Source organism: Mus musculus, chromosome 9, assembly GCF_000001635.26.
Source record: "Mus musculus strain C57BL/6J chromosome 9, GRCm38.p6 C57BL/6J".
In the NCBI taxonomy this organism is placed as follows: Eukaryota; Metazoa; Chordata; class Mammalia; order Rodentia; family Muridae; genus Mus; species Mus musculus.
The window spans coordinates 37,007,742-37,020,366 of record NC_000075.6 but is presented as its reverse complement, the minus strand read 5'-3'; the positions used below and the strand labels follow the sequence as shown (position 1 = coordinate 37,020,366).

The 12,625-nt window shown below is 46.1% G+C and overlaps 1 protein-coding gene across 8 annotated transcripts in view; it reads left to right on the top strand.

Moving 5' to 3' along the window:
* The window catches only part of Pknox2 (Pbx/knotted 1 homeobox 2), a 256,364-nt gene that overhangs the window by 126,976 nt on the left and 116,763 nt on the right, over positions 1-12,625 (top strand). Inside the window, exon 1 of one of the 8 annotated variants that reach the window (XM_006510127.4) lies at positions 414-589. The exons of 6 other annotated variants lie outside the window; for them this stretch is intronic. The gene's annotated coding sequence lies outside the window, so the exon portion shown is untranslated. Of the gene's footprint in view, positions 1-413; positions 590-12,625 lie in introns of those variants that run through there. One more of the 8 variants, XM_006510124.4, reaches the window with a different exon arrangement.

Sequence of the window (12,625 nt, the reverse complement as noted above, 5' to 3'; positions counted from 1 at the left end):
AAGGCTCCTTGGACTGAAGGTGACTCTGAGGTAAATCTTTAGGAACTAACACTAAATATTAAAAACCAAGTTTTTCCTGCCAGATAAAGACTTGAGCCTGGCCTGTGGGACCCTTCCAGCCTTGGCAGCCTCATTCAGGGCCATCCTTCATCATTAAGTCAAATTCACTATTTCCTGGTGTGTGGTGCCATTTTCTACCTTTCCAAAATGCTTTTTTGCCTCTGTCTAGAGCACTCTCTTATCCAACCCCATTTTTATTGGTTGAGGCTCAGCTCAGTCATATCCTCCATCTGGGTGAAGCTTGTTCCTGTCCTTGAACCCCATGTTATCCTCCCCATAGACCTGCTCGCTGTCACCTTCTGACACACAGTAACCCCTCCAAAGACCAACAGCCTTAGTCACCTTAGTTCTTAGGGCTGGTATGAGTTATGATAGGACTGCTGCTATGTGACATCACGGGACTGCCAAATTGTGACATCACAGGACCTGTCACATAGATAAGAGAGACATGAGTGTTGGATGGAACTGTGCTAGAAAAGAGAAGGTTTTGGAAGCTTCGGGGGATGCAGGTGTTGTGAAGGCGCTTGAGGTGAGTCAAAAGAAGCTAGACTGAGTGGTTACTGGGTACCCCTCTGAAGGTGGTGTGAAGGGGACAGATGGAGGAGCACCTTGGTGCTGGAAAGACAGGCAGATACAGATGCTGAACTACAGACATCTGGAGAAGTAAGCAAGCAGCCCACTGATAGACATGCCTGTAGGCTAGCTTGTCTCCTGGGCTGAAAGCTGCATGCGCACCTCAGGTACTGAGGGTGTGGGAGAGCTGCCCACCCTGCACACCTGAGTGAGCTCAGTCTTCAGTCCAGGATTTCACTGCGTAGGAGGCTCAAGCTTAAATGGAGCTGAGCACTGCTGCGACAGCTAGCAGGGCTGACTTGACTCTGGATTTGGTAAAAGTACCATTATTTCTTTCCCAGCACCCTCAGTTCTTGCAAGGTGGGAGCCTGGGTCCCGGGTCCTGTGTTCTGAGCAGTGGGAAGAACAGCACACATCACATATCAAATAAATAATTAGAATGAAAGAGTAATGTTGGATGAATACACGAGAGCAGAGATTTGTTATTAGAAGGAATGAATCTGCCCAAATGAATGAATGAAAGCTGAGCTTGCAGGGCAGTTAGAAGCCCCAAAGTTTGGTCTTAGATTACAGTTCTTGACCTTTGACGCATTCTCAAGGTCTTAGGTAGTCCTCTTCCGTCCATTTCTCAGACCAAGTCTGGCCATTGGCCATCATATCAGAGTGCAAAGAAACTGACACCAATATGTTTGGGGTCACACTCTCAGCTTCCCCACATGTCATAGGTTTTTGTTTATTTGTTTGTTTGTCATTGGTTCATTGGTTGGTTGATTTTGGTTTGTTTTCCTACCTTCTTTAACATAATGTAGTATTTGGATGAGCCACTCAGCTCCCTCCCTTGTGAAACAAAGATGACCAAGGGCCTTGGGAGAACCGCTGGTAGTACAAAAGTGGGTGTGACTAGGAATCAGGATAAGGAAGCTTACATTCTTGCTACCCTTACCCCTTACCTGCTCAGGACCTTGAGCATGCTCTGCAACATATCTGGGCCTCAAACTAGTTATCAGTTAAATGCTGTTAACAACACTTAACAGTCATGTTGGTCTCAAAGGACTGTCGTGAGCAATTGATGACATAGGATTTTACAAATGCCACTGGTTGAAGGCTGGAGTTACTGTCCTAACTAACTCGTAATACCCCACTTGGAGTCAGAGGATCTTCCTGCATGGGCCCTCTTTTTCCTGGGCTCATGTTCTAGTTCTGAAGAGAGCAAGGGACTCCCTAAAAGCTGTAACACAAACCCAGAAGGTCTTTTTCATTCTCTCTTCTGGTTTGTGAAGCTTCTCATAGCACTGTGCTGGAGATGAGCTGGCTGTGGGCCCAGGAAACAGATGACTTTCCTCTATACAAAAGGCTGACACCCCACAAAGCTCTGCACCAATGATCTAAGTCAAGGCTACTGTCCTCTCCTCCCTGCCTTGTGCTCCCTCTCTCTCCAGGGAGGCACAGGATGACAACTGGCAGCTGGTTCTGCACTGTGGAGCCACCGCTCTGCATTGTGGATGTGGGGTGGAGGGGATAGGAACAGAAAAGAGACCAAGGTGAGTGGCTCACACCATGAGTACAGAATGCTATCTTTGGAGGGAGCAAAGCTGGACCAGCATAAGATAGGAGACTGTTCTTTGTCCAAACCTCCTCCTGACACTGTCCATTAGAATAATAATAAGTTGTGGGTTTGGCTTAGTAGTAGAATTTTTGCCTACCAGCTAGTACTTTTTAAAGCATCATCACACTTATCCATTGTCGAGGAGTGGGTAGTGTTGAGTGTAAATGTGGAAGTCGGAGGACAACTTGTGGAACTCAGTTCTCTCCTTCCTCCACTTTTGTCCTTTACCTGATAAACCATCTCTCTGACCAGCAGCTAGAATTTTTTAATACCATGTACTTGGCACCATGCTGAACAGTACTATTCTATTTAATATTATATAGCATTCTTAACACCCACCCCCATTTTAATAGATGACACCACAGAGGCACAGATAGACTAACCAACTAGCATTAGAACCAATATTTAAACCTAAACTCACACTCTTAACTATTATAAAAGAAGAAGGGAGACAGATCACTGAACAGAACTTCCAGGTGTTTCTGGGTGCCTGAAATGCAGGTGAGTGTGTGTGAGTATAAACTGGAGAGGGAAATGGCTACAGAGGAGGGGAGAGGGATTTGAAAATGCCTGCGGAAGCCAGACATTGTTTGCCCCAGTAGAACTTCCCTCGACCCAGGCATGAGCTCTGCACTTTGTCTCTAAGGATACCTGAAAGCTGAGCTCCCTGGACTCTCAGAAAGCTGCCTGGGTCCTAACACAATGCCTGGCATATCGCAGGCATTTAATATTTGTTCAAGACTCAAAGGTGATTAGACAAATAGGCAAATTTCCGGGCTACGTGTTGGCAGAAGGGGCTGTATGCGCTAGCATGATTGCAGTGTGGCTCTGAGCAAGTCTTGGCCTCTATCCCCAGCCTCCTCTTCTAGAAACAAAGGTGCTGGTGAAACATTCTTATATCAGCCCCAGGCTGAAATGTGTTGCCCCAAGCTGAAAGTCTGAGCTGGAAGGCGGCAGCTTTGTAACCTCCAGGGCCCTGGCTGTCGCTAAGCTCAGGAAGTGCTATTTGCACCTCTGATCAGAGGTTCTGTGCAAGAACAGAGCAGCAGCACATGCAGAAGGACAGAAAGATAGTCCAGGTGTACAAGGTCCTACAGCCGATGGGGGCAAGGAGTACCAGACTGCCCTGTGCCTTGCTTGGCCCGATCAAGCTTGGGGTCCTAAGCTCTCACCCTCCAAAGGGAATAGATTTCTACATGCAGAAAGAATATGGCATCTCACTTCCTTCAGCTGGCAGCATGGAGTCGATATTTTTCTGTGGTGCAGACAAAGTAAAGAGAGTGTAAAGTGTTGAATTGTTTGGCATTATCAAGGATTTCAGCTCCCCAGGACTCCTGCATAAAGAGATGGAAATTTTAGCTGCCAGAGCCAAGAAACACACAGAAATATATGAATTTATTACATATTATCTTTCCCTCTTCCAACCAGCCTTGGAAATGTCAAAAGATCATCTATTGTCTCATCATTGATAAGAAAACAGTTTGGGTTTAGTGGACTCAGGGTTTGGGCACAAGGCAGACAGTGAGAGGCTGTTGGGGAAGATAGTGATTGCCCAGGATAGCTTTCAGGAGACCCAGCCATCTCTCCAGCTCTCATTTGCTGGGTATTGATTTCTTGAAGCTAAGAAGGGATGTGCTGCCCTCTGAGTCAACATTTACTAAGCACCCACTGTGTGCAAGTACAAGGAGCTTGGAAGCTGATGGCAAGCTGAGAGCAATCTTGGCAACTTAGACAGCTCTTTTGCCTGCCAGGAGAATCCAGAACTGGGGGGATGGGGGGGGTGGCTGTGCTGCCTGGAGGACATCCAGGGAGCACTCATAGAGAAGGTGACATCAGAGCTGGACATTGAAGTAGACATTATGCTGGCAGGGAGGAGAACAAAAGTGTTTCAGGCAAGGAAAGCACAGTGAAGATGTCATAACCAGAAAGGCCATATTTGGTCTCCAGACCTGGAAGGTTTGAGAGATGCGGAGAACTGGTCACTTCTGCCCATGAGCTATCCCTACCCCTCACCATCTGCTATGTACCCAAGGCCATGTCTGATCAGAGAGCCACTGGCAGTACTCTCTAAGATCCACAGAGGTGAGGGGTTCACCTGTGGTATCTTCTGACCACTGGTACTTCCTTGCCACCAGCAGCAAGACTATCTCTTACCTTAACTGAGCTTGCAGGCCTTCAGGGAAGAATTCAACCTCTGGCTTGTTTTCCACTATCTTGCTTGGCAAGGGGGAGCCTGGATTAGGGAACTGTTGACCATTCCATATTCCAGTGGGGAACAAAGTCAAGGGGATTGAGGCAGACCAAGGGAGTGTCACTGTCTCCAGGTCCACTGTATCACCAAGAGCCATCAGTCTTCTGTCTCCACAGCACCTGATGAGAAAGAGACACTGGCCCTGCTGCCAGGCTTCTCTGGCTAAACACTATTTCAAGGGCAGTTCTGAATTCCCTCTTCCACGCCCTCCTGGGAAGACAGAAAACACAGGGGATAGCTGAGTTTGAAAACCTCGTAGAGTCCCTGGGTACAACTGAAGTCTGACCCCGTACCCTAACACATACACATTAAGCATTCTACTTCTATCTTTCCTTCCTGACTCTCACCTCCAGAGATGAACCAGAGAGGGACCTTGTTTCAGATCAGCTGGTCAAAAAAGAGCCAGCCATTTCCCCAGCAGCTTTACCTAAAGAGAACCAGGTGAGAAACACACAGTTCCACCAACTTCCAGAACCGTAAGCCCAGCTGGTTAAGAGGTACCCTAGTCCTTGGAAATAAATGCAACTTGAATTCCTCACTATTAAGCTTACTGTGGCCGGGCAGTGGTGGCGCACACCTTTAATTCCCTGCATATATATATATATGGCTTACTCTGCTTTTTTGTCTCCACAGCCTTACCATGTTTATGTTTCTTAGGCCTCTCTAGTCATCCTGAGGGTACTGTAGAACAAGCTTTGCACAGCCCTTGTTTTTACAATAGGTGAATAGGCTGTGTGGTATGCCTGGGTTTATACTACTAATTAATGGCAAAGTTGGCACTGTGGGTCAGACTCAGAACCCCTGACCTCTGCCCCAGATCCCACTGCCATAGCCCTAGGCAGATGTCTAGATAGAAAAGGGTACAACTGGAGGGGGTCCATCCTTCCCTATGTGAAGCCTGAACTGCTCAGGAAGTATGTGGGTGGTGAGCTCCTAAGGCCCTGCCTCAACTTCTTTGACCACAAATCATGGCCTTCAGGAATCCTCCCAATTCCACATGGCCTAACCTCATGACACCGTCACGTGGATCCTCCCCTTTTATCAAAATTGCCTCTACAGTGTTTCTCCTCTCTGTGGGAAATGTTGGCAGGAATGAAGGACAAAGTTATGTCCACATCACTGAACTGGAGAGGGAATTAGCAGGTACTCAGAAAATAATACAGAAAAGATACTACTTAGGCTGCTGCACTTGGGAGGCTGAAGCAGGGGCATCAGCCTGGTTAGAGATCATGTCTCAGAGAAACAGAAAACGGGCTTGATGTACAGGCCTGAGGATCTGAGTTCAATCCCTGGAGCCCTCATAAAGGTAGAAAGAGAACATTGACTCCACAAATATAGCATTCACTGGCCTCCTATAATAATAACAAAAATTATATAAATAAATAAAAATATGGCCAAGCATGGTAGCACAGGCCTTTAGTCTCAGCATTCAGGAGGTAGAGGCAGGCAAATCTCTGTGCATTCGAGGTAAGCCTGGCTCACATAGGAAGTTCCAAGAGAACCAGGACTACATTGAGAGACCCTGTTTCTGTGTGTGTATGTGTGTATATATATATATATATACATGTATATCTATACATATATACATATATATACATACACACATATATATATATGATGAAAATACAACCCTCATACTACTGAAAGATATATTGTTTGTAGGAAAGACATTCCGTTTATTCTATGTTGGCAAAGCAAATAGATAGGTGCTTATTTTCTCATCCCACTGCAAGACTGTCTCCTTCTCCATCACTCCGGTTCTCCCCTTCCCTCACATAGATGCAGGTGATTCATATAACTAAAAAGTGACCAGGACACAGTACAGGTGAATTGAATCCCAAGGGGCTTCTTTGAAAATACAGGTTGTTGCAAAAAATCTAGAACAGTCCTCTTTAGTGAGGTGAGAGCTTCAGGCGTGGTGGCCTTAAAATAGGACTACTTGGGTAGAGGCCAAGAAAAGACGATGCCCTAGACACCAGACTGTGTCCCAGGGGTCTGTCTCGCTCAGTTCTGGCCTTGAAGATTTTCCAGTCTCCTTCGCTGGAAAGCCCCTGGCTTACAGGAAGCTGGGTGTTATCTTAAGGTCTGTAATCGGCCTGCCTGCTTTTCCAGCTGGAGCTGTTCATTCAGAACAATTAACATGCAGTTTAGAGCCGGAATGGAACATATGGCAGGGGGTCCCCAGGAGCCAGCACGTGGCAGCCCAGGAAGGAGGGGAGCAGCCTAGGAGACACAGGAGGGGGTGTTTGGAAAGGCGGGCTCTAAAGCCTGTTGCCTGGCCCAGGTATACCAGGATTTCATACTGGAAGAAAGGAAATGGGGGTTGGAGTAAACTCCATATACATCCCAACACTATGTGAAAAAACCTGAAAAGTCCCATAAACCTATTTCTATGGTATTCTTCCCCAGAAAGTTCCAGGGCAAGTACTTGGGAGTTGTTTGGGGTGAGCACTGGGAAACAGAGATGCTCATTCATCCTCCATACATATATGCCCTGTACTGTATACTGACTTGGGTATTAGCAATCAATCTGTGAAAGAAACTCAAGGTCTTTGTTCCCCACGGAGCTGTCATCCCAGTGTGGGTGGGGCATCACTTAGTCAACATAATATGTAAACTGCTGAGAGTGTTGGAGAGCCTGTTAGCCTTGAGACAGAGTTAAGGATCTGAAAGCTTTGAACCAAAATGTTTCCAGATTTTAGTTCACTTTACTTATTTATTATTTTTTTAATTCTAGTATTTGCATGTGCAAAGAGGTAGAGATGAAGCTCAAATATAAACATGATTCCCTGTGTGCTGCATACGATTGTATGTACTGGTGTGTGTGTGTGTGTGTGTGTGTGTGTGCACCTGTATAGATGTGCATGGGCAGAAGTCCATGTCAGGTGTCTCTATTGCTTTCTACCTTACTTTTTGAGAAAGAGTCTCACACTCACCCTTGAGCTCACGGGTTTGGCAAGGCTGGCTGCTCAGTGAGCTCTAGGACATTTTCTGGCTCCACCTTCCCAGTGCTGGGGCTGCAGAGATGGACACTTAACTTTTTAAAAGGGTGCTGGGGATCCAAATCAGGTCCTCATGCTTGTTTGGCAAGTATTTTACAGCTGGGCCCAGCTCCCCTTAGACATGAAATTCCTTCATGTTTCATGTGCACCTTATGCACATACCCTGGATGTAATGTCATATAGTATCTATAGTGTACAAGCATTTCTACTACAACCTGTGACATGACAGGTATGGGGTTTCCCAATTCTAGTATCATACGCATCCTCCAAAATGGCTCTGATTTTAGAGCACTGTTGATTTTGGATTTTTGCATAGAGAATAAATCAACGGTACCTGGCTGTATTTAATTTATATTCAATGATGTGATAATTCAGCTTTTAAAAAATCATGGTCAGGTTTTCTAAGCTAGCAATTGGGAGAGTCTGGATCCTAAGCTTCTGGCTACTCTCATCTTGCTTTGACGATGGCTAGAATGCCTACACAAACGAGGTGTTTGCTTGGGTTTTCCAGCGTGCCCATAGGAGTGTTCTCAGAAAAAGCCAGGCCTTGCCAACTCTGCACTCTTTGCCTCTCAGAGAACACAGGCTCTCCATACCTTCCACGTGCCCCAGCTCAGAAGCCATCATGATCTGACAGTGCCTGCTCATGGAGCGCCCGCTGGGCCCTCTGGGGAGGAGGTGCAGAATAGCACTGCCACCCACCCCTAGCCCATCCCTACTCTGCTCGGACGGTAAGCAGGTGTCATGCAGGCAGGGTCTGGAAGCAGACAGCAACACTCTGGCTTGGAAGACAAATGGCACTAACAACGCTGAGAGTGACGGCAGGGGTGGGGGAAAGAGGCAAGCTGATCGAAACACTGTGATTATGAGACTTAAATTGGAGCCCAGGGCAGGTAAAGAACAGAGCTGTAAATCCAGCCTTCCTGAAAGAACATGCTGGAGGAAGGAGATACAAGCTTACCTAAAATATGTGTGAGATGAGAACCAAAGATCGTTAGTTTTGAGAAAGGGTATAAAATGCTAAACATGGTCTTTATTGGTCCTTTTAAAAGCCAGGTGTAAAATACTGCCATTCTCAAGATTGTGTTTTTCCTTTTCTTTTTTTAATGGCAGAAATTAAAATCTCCTTAAGCCATTAGCTGTCATTCCCCAAGGTGAGACCCTGAACCAGCTCTGCCAGAGACCCCTCCATTTAGTCAAGAGGTGTGGCAGCCACTCCACAGAGCTGAGCTCCTCCACCTGCACCCCTCCCTACCCCCTCGGCCTCATTGGCACCAAATGCCCAGCCAGCGGCAGGTGGCTGAAAGGCTGAGAGGTTTTATGGGTCTGCCCAGCAGACCCTGTCTCCCACCAGTTGCCAATTTGGCTGCTTGCTCCCTGCTCACAAATACCTAACTCTAAAGATATTCGCACATGCACACCCTTACCCCAGCCCCACCAGAGCAGATTTGCCCCTGGGGGTCAGCCCTTCCAAGACAGGCAGCCTTCAAGCGGTCCAGTGCAACCTCGGTTCCCAGAACTGCTTTTCCTGGGCTGGTCTTTCTTTTCTGCTTCATACTTTCTTTTTTTCCCTTTCTTTCCATCAAAGGCTGGTGCTACCCGAGAAAAAGTTCATAAAAATGTTATGTCCACCATAAAACCCCTAATGTGGCATTCTGCATGATCCATGCATTAACATTAACATTTCCCAGACAGTTATTGTGAGATAATGGGCCCGGCTATAATTCAGCAGTAACGTTCCTTCGAGCAAATGTTATGGAGGGATAAATGACTTGCGGAGTGTTGCTGCTGCGATGGGGGCGGGGGCAACGGGAGCAGTTTGGAAATGCAGACTCTGGACCTTAGAGACCCTGGGGTGTCTAATAGAGGGGCCTGGGGCTCAATCTAAGGCTGACCATGGGCTTCCCTGCCCTCTGATCCTGTATTTCACATATTCCTCTTTTTTCATAGCTGTCTTGGGAAAATCTACTAAGGGAAAGGATTTAAGACCTCCAGGTCATAGGATGGGGAACTGGGGGGTGAGGGGCTTTTTTTCCCTACTAGTATCCTTCTTGTGTACCCAGCTCATGTTACACTAATCTCTGCTATAGTCCATTACACTACTCATGATAAAGTTCTTACCACTTTGTACATTACTATTTTCAGAATATCTTTTCTTCTTTGGCAATTCCATACATGTATACAATGCAACGCTATCATATCTACCCCCCCTTACTTTCCCCCAGACACCTAACAATATGTTTCTTTATGTCTTCACTTTTTTCTTCTTTTAACCCACTGAGTCCAATTACTGCTGCCTGCCGGAATGTTAACTGATCTTGTTGGCTTGATCTTTTGTGAGTAACCAGACTGCAGTGAGTTCATGAGTGAAATTACAATGTCCTCTTCAGAAGACACCCTTCTCAGCACACCTTTCCATCTGCCATTCTTCCTGCCCTCTCCTACACATCCTAAGTCTTGGGGACAGATGGGGTCATATCGACGTCCTGTTTAGGACTGAGTGCTCTGTATCACTTATTCTTAGCAGTTGAACTATTTAATTTAAGGGTCTCTGCATTAACTGCTGCCCACTGCTAGTGTCTGGCCAAGGCTGAGAGCAGCACTAATCTGTGAATATAAAAGTCAATATTTAGAAGGCAGTTTGACAAGTTGTCTTTTTAGTAAGATAGCTATAGTAGATAGTCACCCCCTGCCATGCCAAGGCCTATAACCTTCCAAGCCATTGGCTTTTGATCATGTTTACACCTAGAAGGCATAATTCTTTCCTGTGGATCAGGCCTCAAATCCAACCAGCAAGCAGTTGGTTACCTTGGGAGCATTCATGACAGCATCACACCAATGGACATACCTTGCTGGGGAGATTTCTATTGTAGCATTCTGTTCACTGCTGGGTGACTCTCCTGACTACTTTTCTTCCCTAGAAGCCGATAATGTAGCATCTTCCTACATTATAAAGTCTAGCCAGCTGGAAATTTTCAGGTTAGTTCCAGCTTGGTTTCTCGGTCTTTCAACCAAGTGTGTTGTGTCTTCAATAGTAGAATTTTACTACCTGGTTCTGGTGAGCAACCACAGTAATGACAATGGCCTGTGTTATTTTAGGGCTGTGGGGCCTCCTTGATCAATAACTCATAGAGAGCTATCTCACACCTACGTAGAACTGTTTATTTATTTTATTTTTATTCCCCTGTGCTGTCCGGGGGAGTATGGTATCTATGTTTAAGCTCCCTTTTCCAATTGTGTTTTTTGACTAGTGTACAAAGAGGGGTTTGAATAACATTTATCCATGCATTCTTAGCTTTAGTTAACCTACCCCACTTTCCCCTCCGTCTTAATACCAATCCCCATTAAAAATTGTAAGCTTAGCTATTTTCTCCTCCTCTACTTTCAATTTCTACCATCGCACATTAAGGCTTCTCTCACTTCCTGTCCAACAAGCCCTGTTTAGCTTCCTAACCCCTACAGACACCTCAAATTAAATATACAATATCATTATTTCTTTATACCTGTGTCCCCTAAGGTTACCACACTGTTTTCTTTAAGAACAATGTACGTATCTTAGCCTTCTTGATAACCTAGCACAAAAACAATATTCAATAAATGCTTATTAGAAGTAAGGATAGATAAATAGATAGGTGGACAGATAATGGAAGGACAGCACAGAAGAATTCAGGCTAGCTGATTAAGGGGATGCTCACCATAATCTTACCACTTGGGCATGGGAGGCAAGAGGACCAAAGGTTCAAGACCACTCTCAGCTACATAGTCAGTTCAAAGCCAGCCTATACTATATGAGATGCTGCCTCAGAAATGTAAACAAACAAAGAAGACATTAATAAAGACCCAGAAATGAAGACAGACTATATGGGAGGAGGTACTTTTCAACAACATTTCTTGATAGAAATCATAAGACCATGAGCCTGAAGGGCATTGGGGAAATGCTGTGGTATTCATTTTACTCTCTACAAAGACCTAGCGATGTTGGGTCTACCCGGAGCTAGCATGCTGGAACAGCCAGTTTAAGGCTGTTTTGGCTGCCATCTAACCTCTGTTATATAGGCTAATAGTAGGCAAAAAGAACCCTTTCACCCCAAGGAGCTTGTCCTCCTATGGAGGGAACACCTCAACACAGGGCATAGCTCACCATAGTCTAGCACAAAACACAATGAGTGTGGTAGGGAGAGTGGCCTTCTACATGGAGATGAAAACCGTATCACTAAGGGTATGGGCCCAGGGTAGGGTGAGAAACACCCAAAGGACTATCAATATGGGGGATGGATGTTAGACTTGAGACAGAGGAGCAGTGTGGCCCAAGACAGAAAAGATTGGAAATGGAATTCTCACAGCATCTCTGTAGGTGTCCACCATAGGGCCCTGAGAGGCCATTTGCCATGGGCACGTTTTCCTAGGTCCCCTGTTACTGCTTCTTGTTGTAAGTTTCTTCTGGGTCAGCTACTGAACCATGAGGGTCAGCTGTTCGGCTTGTGTCTGAGTCGGACAGAGGACGATTAAGAAGGAGCCATATTCTTCCAGAAGTGTGGGGGCAGGGTGTCTCTGTGAAAAGCCTGAGGAAGAATGTTGGCTCTTTTCCAAATGCCACATGTCATGGCCACCACAATCCCTCCCGAGAGCATTCCCCAGAATGAGGGATGAGATTTATGGTACTGGTGAAGGGAATGGTGACCTCTGTAATATATTCACAGGACTCTGGGGAGTCTGTGTCCCAATCAGAAACCTCATGCTCAGTCAGGGGCCTCATAATGTCCTAGGGCTTGAAGGGGTCTTGTAGGTCAGCTGCTTTAACCTGCCACACTGGAGGTGTCGGCAACAGGCAGTTTCCAGTCTCTTTCCAATGACTCCTGGTAAAGGCCAATCTCCCATCCCAGGACAGGTCTCACTGGTGGAAATCCTTTACACAAAGGCCACATTTGTCTCTTTGTTATTCCCACCCTTCTGTCTTAGACCTCTACTGTCAGGACAGCGTGTTGGAAGCCCAACTATTCTATTCAAGAGCTCTTCAAATATGAAATAAAGTTAACAGGCTTGCTCCTCCTTAGGGATTTCTGCCTCCTTCCAGGATCAGACTTCCTCCACAGATGTGCTGTGTTCCATCCGTGCGCCTCTTATGCAGTAAGC